Source organism: Phalacrocorax aristotelis, chromosome 3 (assembly GCF_949628215.1).
Source record: "Phalacrocorax aristotelis chromosome 3, bGulAri2.1, whole genome shotgun sequence".
Taxonomy (NCBI): domain Eukaryota; kingdom Metazoa; phylum Chordata; class Aves; order Suliformes; family Phalacrocoracidae; genus Phalacrocorax; species Phalacrocorax aristotelis.
In genome coordinates this window covers 84,062,465-84,077,076 of record NC_134278.1, presented here as the reverse complement: position 1 = coordinate 84,077,076, position 14,612 = coordinate 84,062,465, and the positions used below count along the sequence as shown (strand labels likewise).

Sequence of the window (14,612 nt, the reverse complement as noted above, 5' to 3'; positions counted from 1 at the left end):
CTGCTGTGACCTGGATGAGAGCTGCAGCCTTCAAAAAAGTTGCGTGACTGAGCATGGAGGCTTCTGGATGATGTTACATTTTACCTTTTGTGTTATCCTTCAGCACAGCAAGTTTGCTAGTACCTCCCTTTCCTGAGTTCAGAGTTGGTTTGCAGAATTTCCCCTTCCAGAACAGAGGACAGATGATAAAATTAAGTTTAGAGGAGTCTTGCTTTGTTGTTGGTTTGTTTTTTTTTTCCTTTAAATTTAATCCTGAATTCCATTAAATAAAAATTTTAAATTATCTGAAACCAAAATAGACAGGTATTTAAAACTGGGCCATCTTGTTTTGATTAGCATTTATAAAGCGATTCACAATTTCAGTTCAGTTTTCATAAACAGATGCATTAACATAAGAACTTGTAATGGAAAGTATTTATTGAAATTATGATATGCCCTTATTAGAAGAGATGCACTCGAGATCACTTTTCTTTCCAAATTTATTTTGTTCAGTAGAGTTCATGACTTACTGTGCAATGAGGGGATAGTGGAATTTAACAACTTCAACCATGTTTCATTTATCTTTGTAATCATGCTGTAAACAACCTGTATGAAGACACCCAGGTCATCACATGCACTCATAAAACAGAGCAAGTAACCCTGGCAAGGGAACCTGCACAGTCTTCTCAGACCAAATTCCTGTTTTAACCTCTGAAGATAAGAGCCAAATTAAGCTGTTTCTTATGTTAAAAAATGGCACATGGCACTACTGCAAGCAGAAAGGCTAAATAATAGTTGGGGACTCAAACTACAGGCTAATGCTTTTCAAACCCTTCCATATGCTGGCTGAAATGAGGTCAGGGTTTCTTTACCACTGTTATCATATCAGTTAATATCAGAGTCCAACATCTAAAGTGCAAGGATTTGTTTTAAAATTAACCACATTTTGCATATATTTGATTTGCAATTTTTACTGCCACTCATCACTCCATTTATTGGATCCCTCATGAGGCAGATCTGGAGGTTGTAAGGTTTCAAGATTAATAGTTTGGGAGTTGTCTCCTGAAACTTAGAACTTCGCATTTTCAGGTTTATCTCTCAAATAAGAAAAGTGAAAAGCCTTTTAAATTTGTTTAGGGACAGAAGTTAAGTTTTACCCCTCAAAAGCACAGTTCCCATTTCTGCTTGCAGGAAAAGTGCTGGTTGTTGCAAGCTTTTGGCAGCTCTTCAGACTATCACAAACAGCAGCAAAGTTTGCACATTTTGTGGATTCTGGTGTTTTCACTGTAGGTTTTCAGAGATCATGAATAAAAAAATGAGCCCTTGTCCTCAAAGGTAATATGACCTCAGATATACCTATCAACACCCCATGTCTGTAGACTCCCACAAGGCAGAAGATATTTTTACCTTCAAAACCAGCAAGGGTATGATCTTACCCATGGTATGCCTATGTCAATATTTCTGTTACTAGTAGCACCAGACAGCAGGAGGATGTACTATGCACAGAATGCTATATAAATGCCTTAAAGGTACACAGCACAAACAGCTTTTCCCTCAGGAACTTAGTGCTGAGCTTTGCTTTTCCAAGGCTGGTTCCCATCCATCCAGACGACCTGTGCTGGAGTGGCAGACTTGGTGACACAGCCAGTTGGGGCTGCCTTATTTCTTTAAATTATTCCTTCTGCCAGCCCTCCTTCCCCATCATATCATCACCTGCATAGTCACATTGGCAGCTGCTGGGAAAATGCTAGCACACATTGAGCAGCAGCATTTCTGCTGAGGGCAGATATAGGCAGCTATATGAGGAAGGCATTGGCAGGTCATGCTGTTTCCTATATCTACTGTGAGCAGACAGCTCTGCAGAATTGCTCGGGCAGTACTGAAACAAAGACACAGTTTTAGAAGCATGTAGCAACCCTGGGAGAATGGATACTGCCAACCCCCCAATGGTAATATATGAGACTAATGCATTTCCCACCCACTGCTGCGATTAATAAAGGGTGCTGCTAGACACACAGGCTAAGCTTGCTGCTACAGCATTTCTCCAAGCAACCACTGCTCTACAAATAACAAATCATATCCAGTCAGGGTGAGCCAGTTATAGAAGTTTGCCAGAGGCGTAAAAAGAGTATGCTTTCTTCTCTTTCTCACCAAACAACCCTTCTGCTGAACACAATGTATCTACACATTCACATGCAAATATATATTGCTGCTAATATAACTTACCATTGTATTTCAGTAACCTAAACATCCACAGCATCAGAAAAGCAGCTAAGCATTAACTAGTGTTTTGCATCTACCCCTCAGCATGCCAAGAAGATACTGAATTCCATGATCTCAAAAAAAAAAAAGCCACATCAGTAGATGAACTCAAACTTCAGAAGTTTTTCCTATTATTTTTCTACTCATGGATGACTTCTGACAGTTTGTATGGAAATTACTTCTTTCTTAAGTGCTAAACTCTGCACTGGACACTGCTGATAGATGACTAAAAAAAATCTGTCTTCCCTCAATGTTACTTTGTCTACAAATCTTCAATTTGGTCCCAAGACTACTTCTCATGTTGAAATTAAGTTCTTCACATTTCTCAGAATCGTTTCAGAGCGATGAAAGCATTGAGATGGGATGCCTCTAACTATAGGGATGATTCGTCTAGATAGGTTCCTAAATTATAACCAGGGGAAGAGTTTGCCACCAAATAACATAAGGTGCAAATATTTGAATAGAAGAAGGAAAGAAGATAAAAGACCCAGTTTCTGGAGATCCCAAAATAATTCATTCATTGCTGGGGATAAGTCACACTGAAAGTGCCCATATTTGTAAATTTTGACTAATGTTTGTTAAACTCTCCAGAAAGGATCTACATCATTATAATTTTATTTATATGGAAGAAATAGGGACCCAGGAACTGCAGAGTTGTAAGGACTGAGTAAGATCCAAGCTGTTACATACATAAATGCCAAAAAAAGGCTACTGAGCTAGAGACCATCTCAGACTCTGCCCTTTCCCCTGCTACCTCCAGACTCACAAGTACTATAAATTAGCAGTTAATGAAATTGTTACTCAAGACTGTGACACCTGGAGAACATGCAATGTGCCACTGGTCAGAATTTCCAAATGAAATTATTTCTTTGGTTATAAAGCCAAGGTACATTTCACAGGCTGTCTTGCAAAGCACAATAAAACCCCACTTACCGAATTTGCTTGCAAACCAGCCTGTTTCTGGAACTGGAATGTTATCTACCTGAACAATTACAGAGTGATTTTGGTGTTCCTGAGATACAAATAAACTAGAACCAAATTATTTGTTCCCCCCCTTTTCCTCCTTCTCTAGGTTTTCTTTTTTCCTTTTATATTTAACAGCAGCCATTACTCTATTACAAAGTCTTCATCAACATTAAACCTCAGGACTGCAATCTGAATAGGCAACAATCTACAGAGAGAAAAACCCATACATGCAGAAACACTGGGATCTGCCTAACCCAACTGGAAAGTTTCTGAGGCAAAGGAAAGAGGGAAACTAGGTGAAAAGACTGTCTACAGCAGTATATCTGTTCAGGTCCCATATCTACCTTGGTTCCCCTATGAGAGGGCTTACAATAACAAGTGTTCAACAGTTTGCCATCCTCATATCTTATCTAATCTCTTGTGTTAGAAATTTAGCAGCATTAATAGAGAGTTTGATTGTTGAAGAAAATGTCTTTCCCAGGACTTACACTGGTATACATTCAAATGAGAATGCTGAACAGAGTCCATGTTTGAGGCAAAGAGAAAAACATAAGTGCTTTAAGTCAAAGCACAGAATGGTTGTGCTTTGATTTAAAATTCATATATAAATAGATTTTTAATTTGTGAAAGCCCTAGACAAGATGCAACATGACCCTCCACAAAATTGTTCCTAGGCTTCAGCGGTGAAGTCCTGATTATGATGGTTCCGATGCTGCATCCAATTTCAGTGCAATTTTAAGCGTGGTCTTCAACAAAATCATAATTTCAGCATGTTACCCTGGAAATATAGCTTAATAAATTACAGTCAGTACTGAGATTAAAGAAGGGGAGAAAGGGAAAACTTCTCACCAAGCTATAACCAGTAGCCCTTAAAAATTAAATACTCTTGCTAAAATCCCATCAATTTTTCTCTTGTGAGTATGACATATTGAGTCTTGTAGATAATTGAGTCATTGTTTCAAATAGACCAAATAGTTGCATCAAATTTGGTTTAAATTCTGAAGAGCTAAAGAAAATGGCTGGTTTTTTGATTAGCCATAACACAAAAGAGTCAATTTCTCAGTTGGATTACTTACCTTCCTCACTCCTCAACAATATAGTCCTAAAATATCATCCTCACTTACTGCTTAGGTTTAATTTAAATCATTAATCAATTTCATCATTAATGGGTTGCTAATCATGCACATATGGAGAAAGACAACCATCTTCTGAAACAGTTTAGGCTTTACTGTAGCCTTAGAGAAGTGTACTTCCCTTCCCCACATCCCACCCCTACCCCTCAAGCAGCAGGATTGTCTAAGCAATTTTTCTGTCAGTGTGGAAGTGAAGTTGAATAAATGGACAAAAGTTTACAAATGTACTCTTTTGGTTATGTTTAAGTCAAAGAGAACATGGAGCTTTCTGCACATTGCTTGCTGTCATCCAACCATTCCTCTTTCTGACCCATAGGTGGTTACAACAACCAAGAGTTGAGCATGAAATATACTTATCTATATCAGGAGTAATTTTTTTTTAGTTCATTGCTAAGAGCTGGTGCCAAATGCTCTTCAAAGCCAAGAACAGTCTTTCCCTTAGTCATGCTGTGCTGGAAGAGGGTTGGCTCTACAGCCTTCAATAATGGGAGGCTTGGTGTGTCTGACCAAAAATAGTGAAGTATGGCAAATAGCGTGGATGAAAATAGTCTGGGTGAGGGAGAAAAGTGAAAACATCCAAGCACAGGACAGGTAAGCTACTAGCCCTCACCCAGAAAAAACAATATGCCTTAAAGGAACATGGGGGACAGGAAGGGAGGACATAAACTTGCAGAAAAAAAGGCCCTTACAATTAGCTTCTGAAGACAGAAAAGAATTCAAGCACTCACAATGCACATAAAGTCAGCCCAGATAAAGTTTATGATACTGATATCTGAGGTCCTGAACAAGTAACAGCCAACAAGGCCTTTACTCTGCAAGCTGCTGAGCTACCTCACATCTTAGTAAATTCCTGGAAGATGCTGAAAGCTGAGGTCTTTTCAGGACTTGTCCTTAAGTGAGCATTTTATATTGTCAAGAAGTGACTTACATAGAAATAATTGCCTTCACACATCAAGCACATGTATATACTTATTCTCAGAACTCACATGTATTGCTTTTCTGATTTGCACCCTGGTGGAAGTCTCCAAATTTAGTCTTCAAAGTTGGCCTTTTTTACAAAGTAACTCCTAAACCTCGATGGATTCTAGCTATCCCAGAGATGACCTTTTCAATGTCAGAACTGAAAAGGGAGGAAATGTGTGAAGAAAAGTCTTTTTTGAGCTTTTCCAAGGTTTGCTTTATAGAGATTGTTTCAAGTATCGTAGTCCACAGAGAAGCCAAACAGCCAGTTTGTTTTTCAACAGCTATGACCTTGTGCATCTGTAAGCATTCTCCAGACTTGCACAGGAGCCTGCAGCTGGGCACCTTGGTCTTGCGCCCATGTTAACTGCGCAGTCACACATTAGACACTGCCAGCAGCACTGTTTACAGCTATGGACATGATTACATAGTGCACAACAAAACTTACAAATGTTTCTCATCCCAAATACCTTCTGGATATTCCTAATACCATGAAAGTGTTCATCATGTCAAAGGAGGAAACAGGTCTTTGAAAATCTCAAACTGCCTTTCAGCTTAACCACCTCCCAAACATTTCTTCCACTCAAATAGTGGGTCAACAAGTATATTAGCACGTAGCAGATCCTCAGCACAACCCTCCTGGTTGTGCTGTAGCTTTTGCTCCACTTAAGAGTACTGCATGCATCAGATCCGTCACTGCTGTAACCCCTATGAGACTCCTTGCAAAACATATCGTCACTGTTATTTATGACAGTTAAATATCACCACTGTTTGTCTACAATTTTAGAACAGGGATGGACAGTAAGGTTCTGCATACTCCCCATCCAACAGCTTTAGGAGACCACTGATCCCATCTAAAAATTTCTGTGTTCATAGCAAAATTTATAGTGAGAGAATATAGAGCCACACATGCTGACAACTTCAAGACAAAGCAGAGCATAGTCACCAGGGTCAAACACCTAGCATAAAATGCCAAAAAACCTGCTCTACACCCTGAATAAGTTTTTCATAAGCTTTGGGCTGCAGTAACTGAGAAACTATGGTTATGGGGTCACCTTCTGTCCCAGCTAGGGACATGTTCAAGGCTCCCATCAGGTTCAGAAAAGCAATTTGTTTTGTGGTCCCTGTAACCCCTTGCCAAGAAGATGGTTATTGTGATACAAGTAAGTCACTTTGCTTTCCTGATTAACAGTCTTTATTGTAACAGTTTTTTTTTGTTTTGGTAACCTGTGAGGCTATGGCCTAGAGTTATCAGTACTCCAAAGCCTTGGACACCATCCTCCTTGCCGGCTGCTCCTCTGTACCTGGTAATAGTCATGGACTCCCAGCTCTGCAACACCCCTATTGCTCTTAGTACTCCCCTAGCTATGGTGTCCAAGAGCATGGGCCATCAGGCTGCATCCCAAAGCCTGGGTCTTGCTGCTTTCACAGCGATCTTGGTCTAATAAACCATTCTTGACAGCACGCTCACTATTCTGCCCCTCCTTTACAGCACTAAATTAAGGATGAGAAAATAAAGTAGAGCAAAACCAGAATTTTGTGATGGCCTTGGATGGAGCTGTAAGGTCCCCCAGGACAGTAGGCAAACCAAGCTTACTTCACAAACCAACCCCCCTGCATAATGTATGCCTTGAAATAATAGTTTTAAATTCTAGGGCCCTATCAGATGGTTCTTCTTGTTCACATGGTCATTTTTTTAAAACCTTCTAGGGTTAGACAGAGTAGCAAGTAACCTACCTCTTCAAAGTAGGTTTGAAGATCTCTCAGGACCACAGGACCCACTTTAGCATTAAAGACACATCCATCTTCAGTGCAGCTTCTGCAAGGACTGGTCACCCAAGCCTGAGATTAAACACATTCCCAGACCAATGAGGAGAAGGTGTGTAGGTAGGGGCTCTCAGGTGTGGCTTGTGGCCCCAGGTGGGGTTGGGTCAGGGAAATCAAGGCCTATTAATGCACTCAGGGCCCTGACAAGTTGTTCCTATTTCTATAGATCCCTCTGGGGAGGAGGGTGTGTTTGTTGTCAAGCCATCAGTTTGCCTCTCAGCAGCTGATCTACAGTCCATAAGACTTTCATAAACAGAGTTTGGGATTGGGATCAAGAAGCTAATACTTAAGTAAACAAGAGTTTGCTTCGTATCTGTCTGACAATACATCTCATTCCACACAAGGATGGGGGAAAAGGACTGTACAGAACTTGTTCTTAGAAAAAGCCAAAGCCTGCATTCACAGGAAGGAGAAAGTAACACCTCTTTCTCTCTCCCACTTGTCTTCACTATATAACCCCCTCTACATATATACACATAAATAAATGTATAAACTATATATTTTTTTTGATGCCACAATCTGTAAACAAAGATCCATTGTGTGAGTGAATACTGTATCTTTGAAGATCTTTCATTCATAATTTCCAGGAGGAAATAAATTAGGAAAAGAAAAAGGTTGCTTTTCACAAGCTAAGACTAGAAGACACAAAAGTAATTGCCAATGCTAAGTAGATAGGTAAGTCCATGTAACTCTGATGTCAGAAGGCTCAACTTTAGGTGTAGCTCTCAATCCTTACATTATAGAGTTAAAAAGTTGCATCGATAAATACATGTAGTTAGGACAAAAATGCCAAAAATAACCTCTGGAAATTCCAGCCCCTGAACCACCATAGAGTCCAGGCTGTTGAAAAGATTCACAATACATCCCAGATAGCATATAACAGGCACAAACTGGGTCTATTAACTTGGATCTAGAGCCAACAGTATAGACCAGAATATGTAGGTGGCCTGTTATGATGGAAACACTTTCCCCACCACTGCCACGTTAACAATCTGCTGTTGAGTCAGACAAAAACAATCCTCCCTCCCTCCCTGCCCCATCTGGTCTCCTGGGCTGAATCGTCCTTGCTGCCACAGTCCTTGTGGCCTGCCTGCCCTGACTTCTGAGATGACCAGCCACTTTGTCCATCCTATAGGGTTGAATTCTCAGGAATCATTTGAAGTCAAACGCTCAAGGGGAGAAAATTTTGCTGACTATAGGGAGCCTTTATAACATCAGCAACAACTCAGGTTAAGATTTTTTTTCTTTCTGCCTCCCTGGATACATGAACCATTCCAGAACTTGTATCTGAATATTTGGTTCTCATGTATATTTGTTAGTTAGCAGTGGCATTCCTATTTTTATAGCTTTGAGGTTTTAACTTTCTTGTTAGCAACATTAACAAGGTTTACAGCATATAAAGTGAGCTGTGGCATTTAAAAAATGTTGCCCTAATGTAACACCAGCTTTTTTTTTATACACATGTTCAATGGCAAACTCCTACTAACAGGCAGAATGCATTTCTATGTCTGGGCAAGTTTATAGATGGTGTTCCCACCTCTGGGCCACAAGGTCACAAATTTGTTTCTGATTCTATTAAAGGAACACTCAACAATGGTAAGTTTGTGTGCTGCTTTTTTTTTTTTTTTTTAATGAGGGGGGACTGTTTTATGTGATCCAAGATCTTAAAGATACTCAAAGGAATCTCTGTTGAACCCTGGGCCTTTCACTCCCATGGCCTGACCATATAATGCTGGCTGCAGATTTGAGACGCTTTGTCTGGCAGTTGGGTAAAACAGACATAACTGAAAAAAGACAGGCAATGTCTCTCTCACCTGCCCATGCATAGTTACACTGCCTTCAGAGGGGTTTCATAGGAGTAGGATTTGACTCTGAATCAAAAGGATGTACAGGAGTTAAAGGTTTACGATACCTGTACTCAGCTCCTGTTTCCTCAGCAGATCCTCTGTGTGACTCTGAGGACCTCACCCAAAAGCTTTGCTGCCTGGTCCTCCACACCTGTGGGATGGAAGGAACAATATTCCTCCCTTGCTTGCCTTCATCTGTTTTGCAAGATTTTAGAGGCAAGGCAATAGTAAATCAAGACCTCAGTAAAGACCTTTACACTCCATACATTAATAAGAATATTTACTGATCTCATGGCAAGGACATATAAAAAACTGAATATGTCCAAAGGTTCCTATTGTTCCATGAAACACCAATCTTATGCTTTCTTGGAATTAATTTGGCTAGGTATTTTCTCCTATTTTCTTACCATAACTATTTATTGTATGATGCTTATCCTCATTTAATGAGAGGGGAGGCAACATCCAGGCTGGCCTCAGCCATTGCCAACATGAAATCACTTCATGGTGGAACACTGTGTGCTCTGGGACTTCCTGGCCACAAACATATAGACTTTTGGCTTGAGAAATGAGTGGGGGCCAGCAGAAAGGCAGAGCTGACGAGGTAAAATTAAGAGCACAGGAAAGAGAGAATCAGCATCTGAAGGAGGGAGGATAAGCTCATATCTCTGTTGAAAGAATTTCAGCATCATCTATTACTGTCCAGAAGTAAATTATGAAAATGCAGAAGGGCAAGAAGCGCAGCCCTTTTTGTGGGATGCTTGAGTTACTGTGGTTAGGAGGATCGAAGCTAGGTATCACATGCCTCTACTGAAGGGAGATTGGCTGGAATAAAGAAAGGAGCCAGAATTTCTAGGCTAGGAAAGAGGCTGATTGTGTTGCAACAGAGCACAGGAAAGGGAAGTTGGCTGCAGTACCTGACTGGAGGCCTTTTAGCTACATGAGAGAACTCCAGGTCTATTCTTTCTCCAATTTCCTTATGCCCCCACGGAAGCTTTTGGTGGAAATTTGCTCCATTATGGGAGGACTGGAACACTGAGGGCCAGAGTGTGACTGAGCATCTGGCAATAAGAAAGAAGGTTCAAAGGAGAGAAAACTGCTCAAGCAGGATTTGGAAGTGCTATTCTGCACTGCAAATTGACCTGTGCGAGTGACAGACTGCCACTGCTGGTCATTATAATTATATATTTTTGAAAAGTGACAGTTCAAGAAACTCTCCAAGGCTTGGATCCAATATGATGACTTTGCTCTCTGAAAATCATCATCATCACACAGATTCTCGTGGCCCAATGAAGTACTAAGTGATCTTTTGTGCAATATCACCTGCTTCAGATTCTCTCCTCCATGGTAACTATGGGTTTGGCTATTTAAAGGCAGTATGACAACAACACACAAAACTATTACTAAACATCTTTGCTCAGAGGAGACATTTCTTCCTAACAGGTATTTTTCTTTTTCTGTGCTGTATTTTGTTACCTCATAGATAATGGTTTATGATCACCATGCAATACCTTTTCTAAAAGTGGTTGCAGCTTGTCTTGCTTCTAAGAAAGGCAAGTTTTCTTTTGCCTCTAGAAAATTTTGCAGTTTTCTCAGTTTTTTTAAAAATCCCTACAGAAGTTCCCTTAAAATAAAAATCTACAGCTAGGCAGCACGTACATACCTCCCTACAATGCACAGGCAGTTCTACACTAAAGCAATCAATCTACTTCACTTACTGTTGTCTCTATTCATTTGGTTACTGTTACAAACCACTTGGGCAGTTTATAGGATCAATTCTGTGATAAAAAAAGGTGTGTTTAATGTGTTTGTATATTTATCAGAAAAGAATCCAAAACAGCTGGGGTGGCTTGTCCATGAGAGACATGATTAATAAACAAGGAATGATCAATTACTTCACACCACGTTCAGGCTTTCTGCTGTTAAATGATATGGATGTTTTGATTGTTCCAGGAATGCTGGTGAAATGCATTCAAGGGAATGGAAAGTCTGACTTTTTTGCTACAAGACTAAGAGCTTGCTCCTGGGAGAGAAGGACGAGTTCCCGGGGCTGCTGTGCACATCTGGTTTGGTTTGGATCCATTAGCCACCACAATACCCACTGCAAACACCACAGAAATGCTGTTCTTCTGAAGTACAGTAGCAGATCTTGAGTGTGTATTGAACTAGACCCTCAATGGGTATAAATCAAAGTAACTACACTGAAATCAATCCAGCTGCTGCTCTTTGCACATGTGTTCTATCTGATGTGAGACCCCCAAGTACCACAATCACCACTCCAATGTCTTCTTATAGCCAGCCACTATCATGCACAACATACCCAGCTCTTCCAGCAGCTACCCCCTGCCCTGCACTTTCAGTGATTCTTTCCCTTTCCTCTGCCCTTCCTTCCCTCCCTTCTCCTCCCAGAACTGGCATCGCTCAACATTTTGGCTAGGATACCAATTCTCCAAACTGAAAACATCAAAGCATATCTCTGGTTAGATCTCATCCCAACCCTTGGAAAGTGAATAACTAATAAGGCAGCATGACATTGTTTTCTATTCATTATAATGGAAATAAATTGTTGGCTCGAAATCAGGCACTGATTGTTCCTTTGATATCACTGCCAGGAAGCAAAATAAAACGGCTTTTTAAAAATCACCTTTCACGGGGAGTGCCATGGGCATTTGAAAGATGAGCCTTTTTCCATGTCAAAGGCTCTACCAGAAGTGCCAAACACACTACAAGAAAAATTCAAACCCTTCCCTATTTAAAAAAAAAAAAAAGCACAAGAGAAAATGTGAGAGCAGGATTGCCTGGGTGGGCTGGCACACCACAAATGTCCTGTGACTGCTCATGAGCCTGCAGCAGAGCTAGCTGCACAGCGAGGAGCATTTCCTGAAGAATATGGAACACATCCTTTGCATATTTTTTCCCCTCAAAAAAAGCACAGGTGGGCTGAATGAATTACTCTGTCTGCCTGGCAGCTCTTAAACTAATAATAAGGGACTTTAGGAGCCCATAAGATGGGGGTGGGTTGGTGATTTGCCACGGAACTTGAACCACCCATAAATCTTGCTTCTGTGTTTCTTTCATGGTTTTTTGTTTGTTTGTTTGTTTTTTAAATGCGACATGGAGTACCAATTTTGTTGCACTCCCAATGCCTTCTCAGTGTTTTAGGTGTGGACTTTCAGGCGTTTGAATTACTCTCAAAGTGCTACCACCCCTAGCTAATGGAGGAATATGCATAGAGAGGAACTTCCTCGTCAGAGTTAATAGTTGGATCCAGATCTTAAGCGATCCAGAGTACAGTGGTGTTTGGTTTTCATGACGTGCTGCTGTTTGATTTGGCTCAGAGCAGAGGATAAAGTGGAGTGCCAGATTCAGATCTCAGGCCAAACTTGGATTTTATATTTCAGCTACCAAACTTCATCATGTTTTGGCAAAGTCATGGTCTCACCTGCTCACACCATGTGGAGAACACCTGTGATTTGCTGGAAGGGCGGTTGATCATCTGTGATAAACTCCTCGTTCGAAAGCTAGCCTATGAGAGACTGTTTCAGCTGACTCTGGCCACTGCAGATGATGTTGTGCCCTGGGAGCATAGAACCACTGAAACATGTCTGGACTCTTCAACTGCAGAGGAAAAAAAAATTATGTAAAGAAAAGCTGTCAGGAGCACACTGCAGCTTTATTCCTTTCTTTGTTGTCACAATTATTGGAACCAGCACAACCTTCTTATTTGTAAGATTTGGACTCCGATGCACAGCATCAGCATGACCTGAGAGTAAACTGGGACAACTCTTACCTATATCACTTTCTACAAAAGCCTACTTCTGAAAGAGTCCGTCATACTCCCCCCAACTAGTGGTTTTAGGTATCATTTTTTGAAGAATATGCTGGCAGACCCTTTTACCAAAAATCAAACCAATACCCATAGCTTAAATGGCAAAAGATCTGTGTGCAGCAAGCAGCATGGTCTGCTGAATATTAAGGCCCTGTTTGACACAGATCTTATGCTTATACTTGGCTCTAAGTGCATCCTTATTCTGCAGAGTAGTTAAGCATATTATTAACTTCAAGGCTGTAGCTATGTCCCACAAAATAGGGCAATATAACTGGGACCTTATAAAGTGATTATGAAATAGGTGCTTTTCTGAATTAACAGGTTTGAAGGGGTCCCACCAAAGCACTGAGAGATTAAGTAAAGACTTTCCATTGGCTTCAGCAAACATTCAGCCAGGTCCTAGTTTTTATACTTATTACTACCTTACAACGGGATATTTGGAAAGGAAAAGGAAGGACCTTCAGATAATACCAACTCCTCTAAATTATTTCTGAAAATTAAGGGTGTGATTACTGACCTGTAAGTACTTGATGATCACACTTCGGTTTGAACTTTTATGAGTGTATGTAGGTTTACTAACTCTAGCACTGCCTAGTAATTTACTTCCCAGGTGGGCTACGGAAGTCATCTGGAAGAAAGAAAACTGTCTAAGGGCTTGCTGTGCAAATGAATGATTGTGGTAGCTGGATTTGTGCATGTACATTTTTGGGAACAGTTTTCAGAGGCGAGGTAGAATTTACATTTCTAATAAAATAAAATATTTTTCCTTAACCCAGAAGTAGTACTTCAGATTCTTACTTATTTTATTAAAAGATCGGTAATCACTATCTCCTGCTCTTATGTGTAGACAGAAACTGGGTTCAAAGACAGCAATGAGCTATTCAGACACCAAAAGCCACTGTGACAGAGGTGTGAAGAAGGTCTGAGTGACTCAACAGGGTCTTTCCGACTATGTTGCCCCTCCCTGGGGCATCCTTCTTGCCCCAGAAGATAACCAACCTCAGGGGCTTTGCACAAACTTCCATGTACTGAATAGCATGATCCAGAGTCATGATACCCTCGAGGGCAGTATAAAAGTCTCAGGTGCCAAGGGCAGTTTCTTTGTACTCAGTAAGTACCCGTTTGCTGGCGAGCAAGGCTGTACCACGAAGATCACCCGAGGAAGCTGGCAGATGCTTTGAGACCCGGCAGGTTGACTCTTTCATGAGGTTTGAATCCTAACGCACCATGGTTTGGCTAACAGTTACTGGTAAATCTGTAAATTGCAAATCACTTAATGTACCTTGATCTGTCCTATCTGAAGAGACAAAAGTAAACATCAGACCTGAAAATCCAGTCAGCATTGATATTCTGGCACATGAATTGTTACATATTTAGAGGTCCTCCTTTGGAGAGTGTGGAAACATTATACCGTGGCATGCAAAACTGGTACTCAACAAAATTTCTGCTTCTACAGCTGATGTGGCCTCTACTCGTTTCATCCAGCAAGTTAGCGGGAATACTTAAACGCCAAGAAAGGTATTTATTGCTAAGTCTACTTCTGTTCTTTTTTTAAAACTCTCTTTGGCAACATCTATGAAACTTTAGGAAACTGATTCCCAAGGAATTACCTCCTGGGCACAGCACAGTTAGGATTGGTGCGATACTCATGCTCTTTGTTTAACTTTAAAGCAGCACCTCCCTGAGGACCTCTCAATTCTGGAACAGCAACATGTTTCTATGTTCTGTGAGAGCCTGGATTATTTTTAATCTTCTGGACATGTTACAAAGATCAATTTGTAGTCTCACAGAGACAGTAAGGACAAGGGTTGG

The 14,612-nt window shown here is 40.7% G+C and overlaps 1 long non-coding RNA gene across 1 annotated transcript in view; it reads right to left on the bottom strand.

Annotated features, from left to right (window-relative positions):
• LOC142054968 (uncharacterized) overlaps positions 1-14,366 on the bottom strand; it is a 71,680-nt gene extending 57,314 nt beyond the window's left edge. Inside the window, exons 1-3 of the long non-coding RNA XR_012659751.1 lie at positions 13,919-14,366; positions 13,318-13,428; positions 12,414-12,589 (exon numbers count right to left, since the gene is read on the bottom strand). This is a non-coding gene — a long non-coding RNA (uncharacterized LOC142054968). The remainder of the gene's footprint in view (positions 1-12,413; positions 12,590-13,317; positions 13,429-13,918) is intronic.
• Between the last annotated feature and the right edge of the window lie 246 nt (positions 14,367-14,612).